At 37.8% G+C, this 16,493-nt stretch overlaps 1 protein-coding gene across 2 annotated transcripts in view; it reads right to left on the bottom strand.

Moving 5' to 3' along the window:
• pik3cb (phosphatidylinositol-4,5-bisphosphate 3-kinase, catalytic subunit beta) overlaps positions 1 to 16,493 on the bottom strand; it is a 70,425-nt gene that overhangs the window by 41,691 nt on the left and 12,241 nt on the right. Inside the window, exon 2 of one of the 2 annotated variants that reach the window (XM_030152666.1) lies at positions 11,124 to 11,203. The gene's annotated coding sequence lies outside the window, so the exon portion shown is untranslated. Of the gene's footprint in view, positions 1 to 4,247; positions 4,310 to 11,123; positions 11,204 to 16,493 lie in introns of those variants that run through there. The other variant, XM_030152667.1, reaches the window with a different exon arrangement.

The raw sequence follows: 16,493 nt of genomic DNA, 5'->3' as shown, positions 1-16,493 counted from the left end.
ATTTCACTTGGAATGTGAGCTGAGTATCTACAGCTAACCTCTTCTGCACAAAAAGCACTTTGAGGGAGTCAAGGTCAAGTCAAAATAAGTCAAAATAATACAAACTGCCCAAAATTTAAGATTTTCAAATCAAAGGATGCTTCAGTTGATCTCCTTGTACAGTCTACTGTGGACACATGCACAAGCAGTGCCCAGCCCACCATCCCACTGTAATTAATTAGGTACACAATAAAAGGAGAGGTACACACAATTGGAACCTGCAAAAACTGACAGACTAATCTGCCTTTATCTTGTAAAAACACCTTGTATAATATATTGTGGCATAATGAGGAATTTTGTGCTGAGCAAACCTAAACCTTTTACTGAATAGAAAGAGGATGACTATAATTTACCCTTAGCCAAGGTGCCATTTGTTAATTCATGTTGACTTTAATGCCAGCCAACCCATGGCAGCATTGTTACATCGTAGACAATTATACATCGTACTACATTAAAAGTCTGACTCTGTGTCTTCAGGATAACTCTAGGCTAGCACATCTTGTTATGGAAAAATAAAAATCTTGCCATAACAACCTCTCATGCAACTTTTCATGCACACCACATGTTATGTTACTCAAAGTGCAATCGTGGCAACATTACAGGATGTCGTGCATGTGCTTGCAGTTTTCATGAATGAACTATGATAACAAGATCCTAGAAGAACCACCAGATGTGCAAATGTAAATGGTTTTGTGCAGAGTTTACATAATTGTTTCATTGCTAAATGGGTCACTCCTCTTTTCTTTATTATTGTAAGGTATGTGTATATCTTTGGTTCTGATGATATGAAGAAACTAAGTGTGTATATGTATCTAAGTTAACTGAAAAAACTTCAACTCTTCAATGAGTTGATTTTCTTAAAATAGCTGCAACAGAGTCAGTGAAAGGTAAATACACACCACACAGCACAATGATACAAGTCAAAAGTTTCTAGGAGCAATAGATAAAGGAAATGACAGCAGGTACAATACATAGTATACAGTGTGATATATCTATGGTAAAGGACAGGCTAAGTAACAGGCTCTTGAATGCTACTGTACTGTCCACATTCCTAAATGTATTTGTTCTAAGGTATTCTAAATTTGTCAGACAATTATGTAGCAACTGGATTTGGTTCTCATAGCAATGGCAAAGATCATTCAAGGAGGCTGATTTAAATGTGAACAACACTGATCTGTTATGGCTTTAACAACACCTAGAGACACACAAGATAATTTGTAACTTAGTAAAAAAAAAAAAGAACATCTCTAACTTTTTATTTTTTTTTAACAGTTTCCTAGTGACATTGTTCTCTCATGTGAAAGAACTTGAAGGCTGAGCATGTTACGCTGTCAACCTCCTATGCATGATCTCACAAGTTGCACTTGAAGGCAGCATGAGTTTGAACCTGCCTGAGATGCAAAAACCTGTGAAGCCAATGCGGTTCTTTTTGTTTACAGAATTAAGCTGACTGCTACAATTTCCCATATCCAGCAACACGATAGGGAAATTCAGAATTTAGATAAAATCTATCACATTACATAATAATGCACACATACATACTCATAACTGGAACTGGGCTGTTTTCTGACATGTGAGGCTTTAAACTGTATCTTCTGATCAGTGACTGCGGTTGAGTCAGGATACAACAACAACAACAACAACACCAGCAGCAGCAGCAGCAACAACAAAATACAAGGAATTTTGTCACAAAAAATATACTGAACAGCAATTAAAGATCCTGCGCATTATCTAAACTGTAGAGTGAAATTACATTCGTGCAAACATATTTGAAATGTAAGAATTAATCACCATTATTTATTGGCTGCATGAAAAATACCTGCAGAGAAAACACACAAGAACTTGATTTATATGTTATTGCAACTGTCAGGATAAAACTTCACGCTTGTCCACATTTTTTCTCCCTAATGTATATTTATAATGCATGCAAACACAGCAGCTTGTACACGTGACCCATCAGTCAAGACTCAACAGGTAGAAAGTGAAAAAAACAAGTCATAAAGAAAATTGATGAAGATGATGCATTGCACAAAGCACAAAATATCTTTGCTCAAAGGATACAATAAAATGAGTGCAGGAATGTAAGTGCAGAGAGTAAATGAATAGCAGTGTGATTATCATACAACAATAATGCTGATGTGATCTACTGTGGGTATTAATATGCAGTGAGTCTGCATAATAAAGACATATTACAAGTTCATCTAATGAGTTTCCCTCTCTATCAGAGAGTTTGTGAGGATTGGGGTGACAGCAAAGTGGTGGGTGGGGGTGGGTAAATCAGATCTGCAAGTGTGATATTCCACAGAGCCCGATTCACTTCACAGATACAAAGCAAGTAAGAAGAAGCACAAAGGCTACACACAGACATGAATATAAGCAGCTCTAACATGCAGCCCTCTCTTCAACTCAACTTTGACACTTCTCACAGATGGCTCAGAGATGTGAACCAAATAGTGGTAGTAGATTATTCACTGAAAAATACTACATTAGAAGTCAAAGTCATGGATGAGATTCTTACCCAAGTACTGGCTCGGAGCCTCTGACATATTTTTCCCCATCGATGACATCTTTCAATATCATCATTAACCTGTTAAAGCCTGGGCCATTTGCTTCGAGTCTCAATCATTTTAGTGCAACACAACACAATGCATTAGCTGATAGCAGATGTTTTACACATATTAAAGCAAGTTATGATCAGAAAAGAGCAAAGGTATGACAAAGTTTGTAATCATTGCCTCATAATGCAACCTTTACTTTTACACTTCTTTGGCCCGTTCAATGGGTTTATCGGTAGATAAATAATACTTGTGCTGCTAGATCTGCTTAATGGTGCAAAGTTTGTCTCATTGGTCTGTCGTTTTATCAAATTTTTCATGACATACATTGGTCTTGGACTGTCAGCTTGTTTTAGATATTTGCCGATGAGTGCTTGTTATTAGAGTTGTGTTTTGTTCTCTGAAAATTGTTTTTGTTGAGGTTTTATCTGATGTTCTGATTATGTGGATGTACAGAATGTGTATATTGCTACAAAGTATTACCATAGCAACACAGATGGAACAGCTGGCTACCCCTTGTACTGGGTGTAAGATGCTAGTCTCACCAAATTATCATGTTACTATGGCTGTTGGAGGTGGTCCAACTACAATTTTACGCACAGGGATACCAGAAAATTGGAGGGCTTGTGGAAGTTTAATGAGACAGGGAAGAAGAAAATACATAAATCTGGACTTTTTCTCTAATTTTAAATTTTTGGATTATTTGGATTATCAGTGAAATTAAATCACATCAGAAGTTCATAAGAAAAAAAAAAAAAAAAAAAAAAACATTCTTTGGTGGAGCTGTTGCCAACTTCATCTGAGCCACCTCAAATGTGAGTTGATTCCACACTGCTTCCTGTAGGACATCAGTCAAATGTTGGAATCCACTGGCTTAATCTTTAACAAGTTATATTTTTAAAGCTTGTTATACTGTCTTATCTGTTACATAAATTGTGTGCATGCAAAATAATTAAAATGGTCAAACAAATGTAGAACAATAAAAATTGGCCTCTGAGATGGAGGCATTGCATTGTATAACACTGCATGAAATGTTAATATCCAGGTACATCAAATTTGTTTTATTTACTGTGCAGTACTCTAAACTGAACCAAAAGACCTGAAGAGCAGTTCAAGATGACTAAAAAGGACATTTGTCTAAGGAGTGGGTGAACACATGAAAAAATGGGGTCAAGGGAATGAACAGCCTGGCTGATGAGACAGACTCCAGGTGAAGCAGGAAGGTTAAAGCATGTTGATGTCAGGAATTTAAGTGAAAGGAGAGTAAAGGGTAACAGAAACAGGGGGGTAATTTGTGATAAATAAGAGAGAGAGGGAGATGTACATAAAAATGGAGAGTTTGATACAATGTGTGACTGTAGTGGGTGGACTCAACTGGGCTGGGTGTCCACAATAGGCCTCTGTTTTTAACCAAGTGTGTGTGTTTGAATGTGTATGTGTGTGTGCCAGTGAGGACAGTCCCGTGCCCTGCACAAACACTGCCCTTGTGTTGCCCTTGCACCCATCAACCCTCACCAACCCCTTTACAACATTTCTCTCTCTTACACAGACAGAGCTCCAGTAAAAACACAGAGGCTGGAGGGGGCAACGGGGTCACATGGCGCCGGTCACACAGTGCCCCCGACAATAAACAACTATCCTCACATGACTTACTGTACTTTGTCGGGTGAGATCTGTAGATTCAGGTGGCTTAGTCACACCTACAGCCGTTTCTATCTGCCCACCAGGGTTAAAGTATAAGCACCTGTGCATCAGTTTTCAGTCCAAGCACTACCGATAAATGCTGCTGTAAATACACAAAAAACAGCTGCTTTCCTGACAAGGGAACGCCTCAGTCAGCATCCAAATATAACTCTCCTCATATTTACTGGAAAGATGAAGACTCTGCAGTATGCAAACTCTTATCACAATCATAGATCAATTTTCCTACTAAGCTCCGATACACACTCATGCACTTAGTCCGCTGGAACAAAGAAGCCTTTCAGGAAAAAAATACATATGCAAAGTCTGCATTGTCAATCAGATTCTATGGAAACAGGAAATGAAGAAGTACAGAACAAATCCACACACACTGATCTATCTAATCCATTATTATTTGACAGTTTCTTGGAGGTCCTGGCTCATTTGCAGTGTTGTAGTATGCAGTGCTTATGTTCACACCGACTGGAGGTTCTTCTTGTTTTGATGTTGATCATGTACTAACAGCTGTTCTATGAGTGTGACATAAGGATTAGACTTTGTTCCACTTGACACAACAGCTTCTATTTAGAAATGGACAGAGAAAGCCTTCCTCGGAAACTCTGACAGAGAGGAAACAATGAACAGCTATCATTAGGGAGTGAACATGTTGTGAACCTTTTCTTTTAAGCAATATTTTTCCATTAAATGTTTTTCTTTTGGTTAACTGTACATAATTTCAACAGAAATACTAAACCAACAACATAACTACTCACGATACATAACAGATTGTTTACTTGCCAGTGACCACCATGTATATTATTAACACACTCTTACCACTGCAACTACTTTGCATAGGGCGACAGTATCACATTTTCCAACCACAACACAGGGGGTGTTTGATGAACAACATGAAAATACAGCCCCCTACTCTCTGAGCAGATGGAGAGGTGGTTTGAGGTCAGTGGCAAAAAGCGCAACTCAGTGCAACACAGCTTTCAAAAGTGGGAAGTATGAGAATAGACGTCAAGAAAACCCCAGTCTGTCACACACTCACAGCCGCTGATTATGCTGAGAAACAGTGGGATGAGCGGAAGAAATGGACCAAAATAACACAGAGCATCCATAAATACTATACACCAGTGACAGGTCTTACACAGCCACGCTCCACACTGTTGCTGTCTTATAAAATGGTCTCTCAGTGTCTTATGAAAGTGCAGTTCATCCACATCATAAACAGAGCCATGTGTAGAGCAGTGATTGACACAAGCCTGAAAATGAGAGGCATTTCTTGACTGAAGTGCATATTATGCAATAGAGGCTTTTGGGTTGTTGGGAACACTTAGCTGCAGAAAATGACATGTTGATGTCACCTCTTGAGTTTATATATTCATCCATCTGTCTGGGCTACACTCCCTGCCCTGCTGCAGCATAGTGTTCATCTATTAATGTAGGACACAGGCCAATATTACACACAGGAATCCATGTCAAATATGTTGGACTACAGCTGTGATTACAGGTGTAAGAAAATATCAATACATTTGACTGATAATTATTTGTGACAGTTCATTTTGTCTTGTGTTTGATCCCCTGAATTTGAAAAAGCTGCATTTGACTTTTCTAGTGCGATGTTTTTATTCCCAATTTATTCATATGTGTGTGGTACAATCTTATATTAAAAGGGAAGTGGACTGGAAGTGTTTGTGTGTGCGTCTTGGACATCACACAAAATCCAGAAAGAGCCGACTGCTGCAGTTTCGCATACTTACGTATTTTTGGTTAAGGAAGACACTAGCAAAAATCGGCAAGTAGATAGAACCAATATTTTGGGACATATTAGTAATTATTCAATAAAATAGCCTTACAATCACGTTGCTATGACCATGACAGCTGACAGGAAGCGCAGTACTACGCTGTATGATGGGATATGAAGTTAGAAACAGGAACTAACTTTACTAACTTCAGTCCCTTGATATTGGTATTAATATATTTATTGTTGCTTAAATTTTAAAGAATGATTTACCAAACAATTTTTATGTCAGTACTTATAAAATATAGACTAACATCTTTTCCCAAAAGTCAGCTCTCCTGAGCATAAAAACTACCACATCTAAAACGCATGGTTCCCCACAGGTCAACACACTAGTATGATATATATATATATATATATATATATATATATATATATATATATATATATATATATATATATATATATATATATATATATATATATATCATACTATATATACACACAGGGTTCCTATACATTTGAAATTTCAAAATTCCATACTTTTTCCAGACCCTAATTTCCAGATGTCTTGGCAAAAAAGATTCCAACCAGCCAACCAGTCTTTATATTTGGGATTTATGAGCCAGTCGTCAGAGAATTTACATCTACCTATTATGAGTTCTGCCAACTATCATACAAGGCATGTTGGATAGCTCACTCACAAACAGTGTGTGGACATCACCTGTCCGTCGAAGCAGCAGTGAAACTTGACGACACCTGGGTGGGCCGTAAAATGGGTTGTCAATCTGCCCAAAAGTTTTCTGGGATGCGTAGCCTACTATATGTGCTCTCACACAAACATTTTAGCTACACTAGCAAGCGCCTTAAAAAAAACAGATCAATCCATTTCTTTTTTTAGATATTCATAATTTATGTTTTAGAAAATAGAACCATGGCAAAAGTCTTGGAAACATGAATATTTTTCCACACATTTGTTTCCATTTTCCATACTTTTCCAGACCTGGAAATGTATAAAATCAAATTCCATACTTTTCCATACTTGTGTAGGAACCCTGTATATAAAACAATTAGATGCATTTGCTGCACGTTGCCTTTGCTGACTATTTTGTAATATATCAGACCATCCTGAATCATAACCCTATAGCCTGTCCATTATATATTCACAGGAAGAGATACACACAAACTAGATTTTCATCTTCATCGTGCTGGACACATTCAAGATAAAAATATTACAAAAGACTGTGTGAAATACATTTAATAAAGAAAAAAAAAACACTGGATTCTATCAATCCATTTCTTAAACTTTACAAATGTGGGTCTTTATAACAAAACTATAGAGATGAAAGACATAATAATAACTTAAGATTTATTTCACTATTTAAGTTGTCTTCCAGCTTTCAGGAGATGTTTTTGTTTAGTTTAGAAATAAGGAAATCAAACTTGTATTTCTTATTGTTTAAAGTCTACAGTGCATATGGAAGTCCTTTGTTACCACCAATGGTTCTTTTGTTCATTCAGGGATTTTCAATCTAGTTGACACACAAACACAGCAGGTGACAGTAATGCAATGTATGCTAGTTGGCAGCCCCTACAACACAGCAGAAAGTACGAGGAAATCCTTTCTGAGGTATGTTAGAGATATGGCAGCAGAACATGGTGAACTCGAACTTGAAAGGCGATCTCTTCCCTTTATACACCCATAAAGTTGGACTAAAATATTTTGCCTCTTCTTATGACATGATTGTGACAATGTGATTTATTCTTGATAGATGAAGTGCAACTGGGACTGGTCAAAGGTGATTAATGATGTGTATAAACAGAAATAAAAAAGAGGAACGTGTCTGACAACAAAATTATTCCAACTTTATGGGCAACAGCGAAGATATATACAGCTCATTCTAAAGTAATGACAACATAATTCTCATTTTCATGTGATTATACACTAATGAAAAGACAATATTTTTTTTTTTCTATTTCTGGCATTATACACTCCTAATTCCCCAGCACTTTTAGATTCAGGACCTTGGGGTTAATGCTGTGTTTAATCAGTTGGATATGCATGTAGACTTTTTGCAATACATACATATTCAAAATCATTTAATTAATTGCTTCGTTAGACTATTAAGTGTTTAGGAGGTATACGCACTGTACGTATTTATCACAGGTCATGCCATCCTGAGCAAATTTATTGCTCATTGTAGATATTCCTCCTATTATAGGTGCACACGCAGTGGTCAGTTGGCTCTCTTTTCTGTTAATATATGCTTAGCTAACAGTAGCAGTTCATGTTCTATTGTCCAGGCCTGACTAATTATATACGACTTCTATAAGCGCGCACATGGCACAGGCGTATCAGGTTGGCATAGGGATCCGAACACTTGATGAAGTATGAGCCCAAGGGCAGGGCTTCCTAGGATTGTGTTACAAAATAGTGAGGGGCACACTGCTTCATGGTAAGTCTCATAGCAAGAAAAAGAACATTCATGAGGTCAATATTCTTAGAAAAACTGACTTTGTACTGGGAGCTATGTAATGATCTTGCTGTCCCATCCCTAAGCTCACAGTGATAACAAAACGGTGGAGGTGGGAAGAGCCGGATCGCTGGAGACAGAACACACCATAAGTAATAGGATCAACCTATTTTTTCCACATCTGAGTAGGAGTAAAAGAAGGGGGGGGGGGGGGGTAGAAAAGGAGAGAGCGCAGGTGGGTGGCATCTGTTCTGATTATTGGCTACCAGTACTGACTGACAGAAGGAAATATGCTTATTAAACTGATGGATGTCACAGTCACACCTGGACTACGTTATTTATAAAGCATTACATGAGAGAGATGGGGGAAGTACGGCAGCAGTGTTTACTCTTCCAGTATCTGCGGCTGGTACACATGCCATTGTGCTGAACCGAACCCTAACAGCAGGAAGTAAAAAGGCCATCAGAGTCTAAATCTCTGTGTTTGTGTTTATCCAATTTCTACAGAACTATCTACCCGGCTGTTCCTCGCTTTTCTTTTAACAGACGAAACAGGAAAAAAAAACTGCACAAGGGTGGGGTTCCTAGACAATCAACTCAGTGATAACTAGGGTTGGAGAAACTAAATGGGTCAGTAGTGCTGAGAGTACCAGAGATCAGTACAGTAATAGTTAACCTAATCTTGCACTGCCATTCATCCAATCACCACATTTGTTCTAAAAAAAGCGCCTACTGAGAAGTGCATCATTAAACTACCCAAAGCCAAGGGGAAAAAAAAGCCATCTTTACATTCCTTCATGTTGCTGTCATATATGGTAACATGTAATGCACATTAGTTCCTGCAGTAAGAACACAGTGTACACATACAGTCTAGCATAAGTGTTGCTACATTTCACTAAAGTTGTGACAGCACAATGTGGTATATTCTTGACCAGGAAATGAGTCTGCAACAGGTCAATGTCAGCCATTTCAAGAGAAAAAAAAGCTAGTTGTAATTAAGATTAGATTCGATTTTACTTGATATGAACACACAGCAGCATTGGAACAACATACAATTTTGCAGAAGAGACAGAGACAATTTATTCGGTTCTATTAGTGAAATGCTAGTAAGAAAGGACAAAAAAAAAAAGAAACGGAAAAACTAAATAGAAATACAATACAGGGTGAAACACAATACAGGTAATTACAGCACAATCCAACCAGGAGTGTTGTTGTGAGAACAGTATTGTTTCTGTTTCAGCCATCTGTTAAAACAATTGAAATGATGCTACTTTTTTTTTTTTTTTTTACCTCATTTGGTAAACAGGTTTTCAGTTTTCTTCCTTTAGCAGAGAAAGCTGAATGTCCATATGAGATTTTGACCATTGCAATGTGATATTTAACATGACTTGTGCTGGTGTCTTGGGGGAAAATAAATAAATAAAAATCTAGTGATGGAGACTAGGGAGCATGACTATGTAAGTACTGAAAAACACACTTCAGATTGAAATAATTTATGGAACTCTTGAAGTTGAAAATATTGTTTTGCAGGAAGCAACACTGATGTTGTCTCGGTGGTTTAATGGACATAATGTCTATTGTATAGTGACATAATAATGTGAAGGTAAAACTTGTTCCCAGGAAGTGATACAGTATGACAGGGAGGAAGAACAATCACAGCATGCATATTTTCCAGGCAAATGCAAGTTACCAAGAAGGCTATGTATTGCATTACAAAGGGGAGAAGGTAGGATTGGGGAAAAAAAATCCCAATCCAAATCTATCTTCAGCCTTGAGCCTAAAAGCTGTAGCGCTACGTAGTTTTGTTAGCACCACTAAGAAAAAAAATCCAGTTACCTTTTAGCATATCTAATTCAAGGGCAAATGAGAATTTGACCTACTTCTGTGGACTGTGGAGTGTTTTTAAGTGGTAGAAAAATCACAGACTTCAGCTAGCCTTAGGTGTTTTCAGACAAGTAGGGGGTTAACTACATGAATGACAGCTGTAATTATCAATCACTGATCAGATTCAGTCAAACATGACTAATACTCTACACCGTGTCTCGACAGGGAGGCTTCTGTATCTTCTGTTTTCCACAGCAGTGTGAACCAATGTTAGATCATCTATATTCATATTCTGATTTGGACTGATGGGAGAATCGCGGCTGCTCTGGGCTCAGTTCTCGTCACCACAAATACTTTTTAATACTATAGCTGGTTTGAGGGTTCCAAGTAAATTTTATGGTATGAATTCTCTCAGGACCTCTTTCATATCAAGCAAAAATGGTAGTGGAAGTAAAATACCTCTATCTGAACAAAAATAAACTGAATCAAAGATAAAGTCAAACTGAGATGCTGTGAATCAGAGCTGAATGGATTCAGTAAATCGGTGGAGATACCCGACCCATGGTGGGAGTGCACTGTGGAAGGATGTACAGCTGATCTCTGGCATGAAAGTAAAGCTTGTTGGCCAACTTCCCCACATTCCCCGCCTGTCAGGACGAGGCCTACTCTCCCAGATTCCAGCCAAGTCAGTGCTCTGCTCCATTCCTTCTGTCCTACTCTCTTCCTCACACACAGTGGCATCACAGGTAAAATGGGTCAAGATAATTACAAGATATGACATGTTTATACACACAGAGGTCTTACCTGCTTTTTCCAAGAGCCTCTTATTTCCTGGGCCTCTGCTCCTGGCTGGGGGTGTCTGGGTAGTGGTGGGGACCCTGCATCTGATGAACAAGAAGACAAAACTGACTGAGAAGGAAAACCACTAAATGTGGCAGATGTTTGGAAAATGCTTCTGTGGGTGTGCTCATGCCGTTTCTGAGAAAACCCCCCACAAAAGTTAAAAGAGTAAATAAACAAAGTGAATGAAAAATCTGTGATTTTACACCACAAGACTAAGAGACATAATAAGAACATATCTGCCTCACAGGCAGAACACTATGTGAACAACAACATGACTTGATGTATGCTTTCACACAAAGAGGCCCCGTCATCCGAGATAAGAAAACAGAGTACTGAGTGCTCGAAGCAGTGCCCTTCCTGACCTCTTCCAGATCTCTGCTCACCCTCCAGTCATACCGTCCTCTCTCAGTCACATCCATGGTACCGAATTCAACCCAAACTTATAGAGGGTATGCATGTGACATCACCATTTGCGGAAGTCACCGCGGTTCCGCCCACTGAGTGGCAGAAAGAGGGAGATGAGTGACAGCATTGGTTTCAATACTGTCTAAACTGAAGAACAATATTTAATAAAAAATGGGGAAGAGCTGTTGTGCAATTGATTGTATGAACAGGTTTGAAAAGCAGTCGGAGCTATCATTTTACAGGCACCGAAAGACAAAGAAAAGAGAAGTAGATGGATCCACAAATCCAGGAAACCAAACCTAGATTTGTGGATCCCGTTTCGTGTCAGGTAACATTAATTTATGCTGTATTTTTGGGTAAAATCATACCTTGAATTACGTATTGTTTGGCTAACGTTACTTCTTAGTAAAGCTCTTGGTTTCATGATCAGATCTTTCATGGTTTTTGTCTTCATTTTGTGATTATGAACCTTGTGCTCCTACATGATTAGTAAACTAACTTAACTGAGGCTAACCTAGTTTTTCAAATACGGGGGTACTCGAGCATAAAGCTACGACAGCATATTAGGGCCACATAAGAAAATAAAAACACTTGTCACTAAGAGTATGAAGTCATAAAATATCGATATAAAACCTGTAATTTTATGATAATAAAGTCAAATACACAAAGAATCAGAATGTTATGAGAATAAAGTCGTAGTTCTAAAAAAACTCATAATTTAAAAAAAATGTCATTCATTTATGAGATTAAAGTCATCATATTCCGACAATAAAGCCATAATATTACAAGAATAATGCCTTAATTTAAAAACAGGTGGGAAAAATATCATAATTTACAAGAATTAAGTCGTACCCTGCTGGTCCACAGCAGTAGTATCTATGTTGTATAAAGTACTTGATATTAACTAGACGTAAATCTCCTCAGTACCAGTAGATCATGCATATATTCACTGTGGTCAGTACACGGTCTACTGTAAATGGACTTTGGATCCGCTGGTTCTGGACTCTAATTTTGGACCCTGGTTCCCAGTAATGATGGAACCATGTATATTTGTTTCAGGTAAAAATAGCGATGATCCCCTACACCCTGAATGTCAGGATACGCGATTTCAAGCCACACGTCAATGTTCGTGGACCACTTGTCCTTTGGTAGCTCGTACGGATCCATTTCAAGTCCTATTGTCCTTAATGTAATGTCATGTTTCACATTTTCCCCGTCTCGCTGTGTTTACTGCTACACTCTGTCATGTTGAGCAATGTGGTTTTTGCCACTCAGTCTGACTTAGACGGGCGTGGCCCAGGGGGGGAAGTGACATATGTGCATATCCTCTATTGAGGAGATCAGTTTATACATCACTGACACAGACAAACAACAAACATGAGTGAAAAGCAGCTGTATTTGGAAAAGTCCATGTAACAAACACTGATAATGACAATATAAGACCTGATGTATTCAGTTAGGACTGGGTAATACAGACAAAAAAAAATCTTCATTTTTCTTATGGTTTTGATTGTTTTTTTATTTCTACATCTATTCATACTTCAGAATGACTGTTTTCAACATCCTGACATATCCTTTTTGGCTATGAAGTAGGTAGATGCCCTGTCCCTTTCAATTTTATGCTTCTGTTTCAGATGCAAGAACAGTTGTTTTTTTTTTATGTTTATGTCATAACTGTCTTTTTCATCCTGTTGTGGTGTTCAGATCCAATCCAAGAGCATCCGTTCATGCCTGGCATTACAGTGCATCCTAAAATGTGTCTGAAGTGATCACTCTCGGATCATATCTCACTTTCTCAAGCTCATCTACAGCCTAAAACAATTAATTTCAGGTTTAACAGGTTGAATTTGTCAACTTTCAACATTCCATTTGTTTTACTGGATATCTTGGATTCAATGAATGTTCAGCTGCTCAAAGTATGGTTATGTTTATACGGCATTATATGAACTCTAAATATTGTATTTCCTCACAGAAGGAAACATGTCATAGTTGTTCAGGTCTGTAAAGGTAACACTGTACATATTTAGCACAATACAATAATGCTTTGTAGGCACTCGGATGTCTTTAAAACAGGTAAATATAATGTTCTTGGTGTGCTACACAGATCATGCCAGCTGAATAGGCAGGGATTCATTATATCCCCAGATGCACTCCTGCTCTGAGAATGTACACATGTACACTTCAGACCACCTGTGAATTTATCCAGAGATCACACTTGAATGCATCCTGCATCCACCTGCAGCTGCCATTACTCAATATTGATAGCAAACCTAACATGTCCTGCATCTCTTACCTTAAGTACAGAGAACTGGTACTACTATGTGAATGACAGCAGGCAAATCACTCATCTCAATTTTGCACTTTTTACATCATTCAAAAACAGAAAATTGAAGTAATTCAACATATTGCCCAGCTTGCTATTCAATTTAGCTAAATGTAACTAGAAAACCCTGGAGAAAGAACTCACACCTGCAAGAAAGTATGAATCATGTGCAAAGTTGTGAATCCTCTCAGCAATCACAAAAATAAATCTTACAGGTACAGTCTGATATGGCAATGGATTTCTGGGCAGCACTCACGCTGAAATGTGAGGTACAAACTATTATTAGAAGCTAGTACTGGTATATTAATTTTTATCAAGTCACACCAGAGCCATTTCACATTTAAATGCACAATTTGTTAGTACAATTTAAAGAGCCGTCTTCCCTCATTCAGTATGGTATTGTACAGATGTCAAACACACAGCCCACGGGCTAAAACCAGCGCGCCAAAGGGTCAAATCCAGCCCATAGGATGAATTTGTGAAATGCAAAAAATACACTGAAAATATTAACATTCAAGGATGTTAAAAATATTTTAGTTCAGGTTCCACATTCAGACCAATATAATCAAAAGTGGATCTAAAATACTATCATAACAATCTATAAATAATGTAACCTCCAAATGTCTCTCTTTGTTTTAGTGTAAAAAAGTAAAATTACATAAAAACATTGACATTTACAAACTATACTTTAACAAAAACACAAATAACCTGAACAAATATGAACAATATGAAATTTTAAAGGAAAATAAGTCTAATTTTACCAATATTCTGCCTGTTATTAAATGTTTTGTGTATTTGTAGATCCACTATGATTTGTAAGTTGTGATGTAGCCTGTAGACTGAGGCATAATTGCAGTTATTTTTCTTCAGACATTTCAGTTGTTCATGTTATTCAGATTTTTAAGGAAACTTTGTAGTGTAAACATTTTCTTAATGTAATTTTAATGTTTTTACTGGTTAGGCCTGCTTGAAATCATATTGGGCTGAATGTGGCCCCTGAACTAAAATGAGTTTGACACCCCTCTTGTATTGGGTCTAACTTCAGCACTAGACCCAAAAATCGTAAAAGACTGTCCTGATGAAAGGACAGTTGCGGGACATGACCTCTGTGTGAACGGACATACGAGTGCCTAAGGCCAAGGCATATACAGTATCGACACTTCAAAGAGATGCAACTATGGAAACAGAGATGTGAACCAGGAGATATGGTAAACAAATATACTGTGGACAGAAACACACAGCGAGGCTATACACGTTGATGACACACAATGCACACACTCTGATTAAGGCTCGTAAACTTCCTGTTTTTCCCCAGTGGTTAAGATGCTCTATCTTGTTTACCGGGGTGTGACACAGCAAGGTTCACAAAAACAACTATGTGTTTTCCTCATACAGGATTTAAGTCCAGACAGGGAACAACATGATTCAAGATAAATTCATAGAACGAGTTGGATTTTTTGCCTCCTTCCAACCTTTTACCACCCCATCTCAAAAACACAAAAAGGCTGTGCATGTAATGGGCAGTCTTTACACACATAGCTACAGTCAAGCCACATGTTGGATGACCAGTTCCAGGAAATGTGGTGTTTTGCACTATGATAAAATCTCAGGCCTGAAACAGTCAATGTTTAACCCCCCTACTGGATTTGGCTCAAAGCATCACATGATGTGTGTGTTTGTCACAGTAATATTTGGCTGAATTTAGGAGAACAAGGCAGACAGAGGTTTGACTATAAAGTGGTCTGGTGGTGACGTTTTTGCTCGAGGACTCACTCCAAACTTAGCTCTGCCACAGTCTTTTGAAAACAGCTACACTAAAACATCATTGACTCTTTGAGTCCATGTTTGGACTGATGCTCAAAATACAGTTTAATCACAGATTGTAAAAACCATAACTGTATTGTCTGCCTTGGAAAAACTATTACATTTTTTAAATCTACTGTGGGATATGATTAGTCCAGCGTAGAGGCTGTAATGAGTCATAATGCTTTAATCATTGTGCAACACTTTCAATGCAGCTCAACTTTTAAACCCTTAACCATTTAGTTTCTACTGTACCTAGTGAAAGTAACAGAAAACAAACTAAATCACATCTACCAATTTACCTTATTACCTTTACTAAGGAGGTTATGTGACTGCTCCTGTTTGTCTATTTATCAGAATCAAACAAAACTACTGCAGCATTTTATGAATGTGATGAGTAGGGCATAAACTATGGAGGAACAGATCCATGAAATGTGGTCGAGGCTGGTTAAATTAAGGATGTTATAACCCTGCGGGCCAAACAAAATTTAAGTAGCACTCGTTACTTATGTTATCTTAGTTTCACTGACAGGAGGGGAGTTGACTTTTTCCCGAGGAATAGATATTCTACTGGAAAAGTGGTGAATGTTTTTCTAATTCTAATCTAGAAATGATATGATAAAAACCATGACAGATGTTTGAAGAAAAAAAATACTTACTGCTTTTCCAGTTATTCTCTAGGGCAGTTATGTTAATGGCTACATCCCCCTGCAATACATGATGGGAAAACAAACCTCCACAATATAAGTCATAATGTGTGGTTTAATAATACTGCAGAACAAGCAGAAGACAAGAGTGGA

Source organism: Sphaeramia orbicularis, chromosome 13 (assembly GCF_902148855.1).
Source record: "Sphaeramia orbicularis chromosome 13, fSphaOr1.1, whole genome shotgun sequence".
NCBI classification, from domain to species: domain Eukaryota; kingdom Metazoa; phylum Chordata; class Actinopteri; order Kurtiformes; family Apogonidae; genus Sphaeramia; species Sphaeramia orbicularis.
The sequence above is the reverse complement of the archived record's forward strand: the minus strand, read 5'-3'. Positions and strand labels throughout refer to the sequence as shown.